Genomic DNA, 5,742 nt, shown 5'->3' on the forward strand with positions numbered 1-5,742 from the left:
AAGGATCTCCATGACTTATTAGACATCAGTTAGGAGGTATAATGATTGGTATTGCACTTGGAACAATAGTCCTAGGGAGTGCAATGTCCTAGTGTCCCACTTTCTATCGATTGCCTTTTCTCTCATTTTATTGCGCCTCTCTTTTTTATTTTCTTTAGTTCTTTTCATATTGATTTTGTTCATACCGCTATTGATTCATCTTCACTTTAGTTAAATAGCAATCTTTGTGTTTCTGATTACTATTCCTTGTGGATTCGACTATCCACTCACTGGGCTATTATTACTTTGACAAAGTTGTGCACTTGCAGGTCACACGCAAGGTGTATGTCATGGATTATCTTGATTTTTATTTTCATCATGTTGGGGAACCCTTGCAAGTTGAATAGTTTCCATACGGCCCCCATACGACCGTATGGATCCTATTCACTTGAATTTTTCATTTGTCTTGCCTTTTTTATGCCACATTATGCATTCTTTTGGATTATTTTAAGCCTTATATGATTTATTCTTGATATAGGAATGCCGAACATCAAGAAACTCACCTCTAAGTGGCTAAGAAATGATACTCACACCCCCAAAGAACCCTGTTTCTCTAGAACTCTTCATAAAGCAAGATATAACATTTTGAAGACCAAACCTTTTGGCACCTTTCATCATATTGAATGGAGTGTGTTAGGGGAACTTGGGTTGGATGAACAAGTGAAGGAATTATTATCTCATAATGGTTGGGCGAATTTATTCTCAATTGATGATCCTACCTTTCACTAACTTACATTGGAGGTTTTGAGCACCTTTGAGGCAAAGCAAGATAAGAGGAGCTCATTACTCGAAGACAAGGTGCCATTCGATTGCAAGGTTTTGGAAAATCTCATGAAATAAATCATATGGAGTTTGCAAAATACTTGTGGATTTATGATGATAAGTTCATTAGCATGTCTCTACTTAATCGACCGCATATTGATTATCAGCCATGCATGAGTTTGAGCTAGTATTGGACTTCTGTTAAGTGTCTAAATGCAGGTGTTTTCATATATATATCGTATTCACTTTGCATGTATTTTGTGAGGTTTGATGCCCATTTTATGCTTAATCATCTACTATTTGCTTTGTAGGGAATAAGGAAGCCATGGAGAACAAGAAGATATCATTTGGGCGAAAAGAGAAGAAAACAGGAATTTTATACTACACCCATACTACCCAGTATGAGGGCCGTATACATTATAGTAGCAGAAAGATTCAGAGTGTCTGCCCAGATTTCCATACTACCCAGTATACTAGGCCGTATGGAGGCTGTATGCACCCCATATGGAATGCGAATCTAGGGTTTTTGAGTGCTATACGACCCCCATACCACCCGTATGACCCGGGGGAGTATATATACTGACTTTTAGGGCAGAAAAGGAACTTTTTGGCCAGACTTTTTACTGGGCATATTTTGGGAGACACTTGAGAGGCTTGTGGTGACCTGGGGCTGGAGAAGAAGGGCAAGGAAGCTAGAAGATCATCTAAGCACAAGGTCCAATACTCTCAAGGCAAGAAGGCAACTTCATTCAAGGGGAGATCTACCACGATTTGAAGGAAGGAGACCCGCTGCTAGAGGAAGCATCATTGGGCACTCCTTTGGTGGGGAAAGCGTCATTCGACATATTCTTCACCTCCTCCTCCACCATTTCATCTAGGGAGTGTCATTTATGCTTTTGTTTCTTGTTTTGCTTGTTTGTATTGCTTGTTGTGGGATGATGACACACTAGACCCCCAAGGGCACCGGGTGTTGGTGAACCTTGGTGGGTTTTATCATGTATATTGGATGATAACTTGTTAATTCCATGTTTGGTTAATTTTGAGATTTAATCCATTATTTTCATTCTAAGTGCTACACGAAGGAGAAATCCGTAGCACTTTTATGAGTGATGCATGTAGATGTGACTTGCTCACATGTATTAGATCATGAATGGATTAGAAGGGGATACTTGTATCATCACACCGAGAAATCGGGTGTTTGGTAGCCCTCCATGTGTGTTTAATCCGAAGAAGAGTAGGTTTACTCCTAAGTGAGATTTCCTCGTACTTAATGCAATTCTAGGGATATGGATTTGGGAGAAATTCCTATCTATGTTTGTATGGGATTAGGGTTCAATCACCGAGAAATTGGGGTTGTTCTAATCTTGGAATCTCTCGGTCCATTTTACCCTTGCATCTTTAAATCATCATCCATGTTGCATGATAACCCCTCATGGGGATCCATATCCATAGGCCTTTGCATTTCATTGATTCTCTTGCTTGCTCATTGCTTGTTCTCTTTAATTTGTTGGCAAATATCATTTTAGCTTTAATTACATTTAGTAGAGTAAAATCCATCGCTTGAGATCTTAGGCTAGATAATAGCTCAAGAAGGAGTAATAGGAGATCCTTAGCCCCGTGGAATACGATCCTCGTGTCTTCACACGAGGTATTACTTGGCAATCCCGTACACTTGCGGGGAAGCAATCAAGTTTTTGGCGCCGTTGTCGGGGACTTTAAGGAATTCTAGGAAACTTTTAGATTATTACTCCTTTAATATTAACTTTCTATCATCTTTCTCGGTTTTGCAAGGTACTGTGCATGACACACTCAAATCCATCGACATTGATTACACCGGATAGTGAAATTGAAAGAACTTTGCATCGGAGATTGAGAGAGGTTGGTAAAGGATCGAGTATGCAGAACATTGAAATTGAGGATAGATAGTCTTCAATCATGGCCGAAGAGCGATGCACTCTATCCGAATATGAAAGATCCCAATTCACGGGAGATGAGTTTAGTGTTCAAGTACCGACCGTGGCATCCAACAACTTTGAAATTAAAGTGAGTACAATCGGCATGGTCTAGAACTCGGTTCAATTTAATGGTCTAGCAAATGAAGATGCACATGACCACCTTTCCCAGTTACTCCAAATTTGCTCTACATTCAAGATTAATGGGGCGTCCGACGATGCGATCCCTTTGAGACTATTTCCATTCGGTTTGAGAGATGGAGCTTATCGTTGGCTTACATCATTGTCTCCGGAGTCTATTAAAACATGGAAGGATATTGTTGAGAAGTTCCTTGGGAGATACTTTCTGCCAAGCAAAGCGGCGAAGTTGAGGCAAGAAATTTCAGCCTTTGAACAAGGGCAGTCCGAAACATTGTTTGAGGCCTATGAGAGATTCAAGGATCTCCTTATAAGGTGCCCCCACCATGGTTTTGCCTCATGGATGCGAGTACAAATCATTTACAATGGGCTGAATTATGCTACTCGCCAACTCATTAATGCCGCAGTGGGTGGTTCCCTTAGCAACAAGTATCCCGATGAGGGGGAGCAATTACTTGAGTCTATGGCAAGAAATGAATCACATTGGGCCTCAAGATGATCTACACAAAAGACTGCTGGGCTTTATGAAGTTAGTAGCAATGATGCCTTGGACGCGAAGGTTGATGTGTTGACTCAAAAGCTTGATTTTCTTATGGGCAGTAGTTCAAGGTCAGAATCAGTGATGAATTGTAGCACTTGTTGTGGTGGGCATGATGTAGCCCAATGTCTAATTGCTAGCTCCTCAGTTGCGTCCATTGAGAATGTTGACTACATTGGAGGGCAACGAAATCAAGGGAACCCGTATAGCTCAACTTACAATCCAGGGTGGAAGAACCACCCAAATTTTTCATGGAACCAAGGCCAACAACAACAAAGAGGTACACCATCTAAAGGATCTCAATTTCAACAACCAACCTTTGAGAGGAAGTTTTCTACTGAAGAGGTCCTTGCCAAGTTCATGCTCAGTACCAATGAGGGACATCGGTCTAACTAGTAGCATGGATGCACAATTTGGCAAGGTGAATGCTCAACTCACTCAGCACGCCGAATAATTCAGTGAGATAGGTTCTATTTTGAGAAACCTCCAAGCTTTTGTGAAATCACTTGAGCATCGAGTGGGGGAACTCGCAAAGGCACAATCTGAACGTCCTCTAGGTTGTCTTCCAAGCAACACGGAAGACAATCCAAGGGAGCACTTAAAGGCCATTGCACTTAGAAGCAGGAGGCAAGTGGAGACAAGGGTCGAGGTTGACCCAAGTGTCAAGAAAAGTGGGGTAGCCATAGGGGAAGACCCCAAGCTAGTTGAAGAAAACAGTGAAGACAAAAATCAGGGAAGAAATGACAAGTTCCAACAACAAGGACCAACAAAATCATCTGAGTATAAACCTCCAATCCCTTATCCAACAAGATTGAAGCATGAGAAGGAGGATGTTCACTTCAAAAAATACATGAACATCTTCAAACAACTCCATTTGAACATCCGATAGTTGAATTATTGACTCAAATGCTGAAATATGCCAAATTTTTAAAAGTGCTCCTTACGATCAAGAGAAAGTTGGAGGAAGAGGGCACGGTTACGCTTAGGGGGAATTGCTCGGCCATCCTAGAAAAGAAGCTCCCACAAAAGTTGAATGATCCGGGAAGCTTCATTGTCCCGTGCATGCTTGAAGGTGGAATCCAAGAAAATGCTCTAGCGGATTCGGGGGCTAGCATAAATGTCATGCCCTACACCATGTATTTGAAACTTGGCTTGGATGAGTTGAGGCCCATGAGGATGATCTTACAATTGGTGGATCAATCAACAAGAAAACCTCGTGGGATTGTTGAAGATGTAATTGTTCGAGTGGATTTTTCCCGTGGATTTTGTCATCATGGACATAGATGAAGATGTGGAGATACCACTGATTCTTGGCTAACCATTCCTCAGCACCTCGGGTGCCTTGATTGACTTGAAAGGAGGAAAGTTAACGTTAAGAGTCGGAGAAGAGGAAGTGGTGTACACTTTGCCGGCTGCCATGAAACATTCTTTAGATCATGATGACACACTTTACTTCATTGATGAAACTGATAGATTGATTTTTAATTGTGTGCAGGAGGTGCTCTCTATAAATCCTTTGGATGAATACTTGGGAGAGTTGTAGAATGAAGAACAAGGAGAACCTCACCAACATCCTCAAATTCATAACTTGAAGCAACCAAAAGAGAGGGTGTCCTGCACTAATGCTAAGGAAAATGAAAAAAAAGAGTCATTTGTCAAGAAGATGTGGAGGGAGATTCATGGGAGAAAAAAGAAAGTTACCAGGCTTCATCACCCCACATCTCAAGGAGGAAAGGTAAATTTTTCACCCCTCTCTACTCATGAGCAATTCGAGGTCTTTTCAATGTTGTCACTGAATTTACAGGGAAGAAGCAACACTACAAAGGAAATCAAGGGTGGTTTCAAACTCTTTGAGCCCCTATGCGGTAAGAAATGAGAAACGTCAGGCTCGTGATGTTAAACAAGCACTTCTTGGGAGGCAACCCAAGTGTTCGGTGGTGTTTTCTTACATTTTTCGTATTCTAGGTCTTAGTTCATTACAATTTTCATATTTCTTAGGTTTATTTGTTTTTTGAATAAGTTCATGCTCACACACTTGGCACATTGTTCTCATCGTTTTAATTGTTGTGTATTTGTGCAACTTCTTCAGAAACTCATGTTTAGGTGGCATTTCATGTGCTAGATCGTCGTTTCATTCATTTCATTCGTTTTTGGAGAAGTCTTTGAGCATTCTATATCATTTTTACATCATTTGTAGCAGGTTTTCGAAGTGTGGAATGTTTTAAAAGGTATACGGCCACACTGGGCCGTATGGGGGTCATCTGAGATGAATACAGAGCAATTCAGAGGCTTTGTGCCATCTCAAACGGGTCC

General features: G+C 41.1%; 1 non-coding gene across 1 annotated transcript; it reads right to left on the reverse strand.

Annotated features, from left to right (window-relative positions):
- Positions 1-3,117: 3,117 nt before the first annotated feature.
- Positions 3,118-3,224, reverse strand: LOC120259698. Its single transcript, XR_005536254.1, has one exon. It is a non-coding gene; the product is annotated as a small nucleolar RNA R71 (small nucleolar RNA).
- Positions 3,225-5,742: the final 2,518 nt, after the last annotated feature.

This window comes from Dioscorea cayenensis, chromosome 4 (genome assembly GCF_009730915.1).
Source record: "Dioscorea cayenensis subsp. rotundata cultivar TDr96_F1 chromosome 4, TDr96_F1_v2_PseudoChromosome.rev07_lg8_w22 25.fasta, whole genome shotgun sequence".
Classification (NCBI taxonomy): Eukaryota; Viridiplantae; Streptophyta; class Magnoliopsida; order Dioscoreales; family Dioscoreaceae; genus Dioscorea; species Dioscorea cayenensis.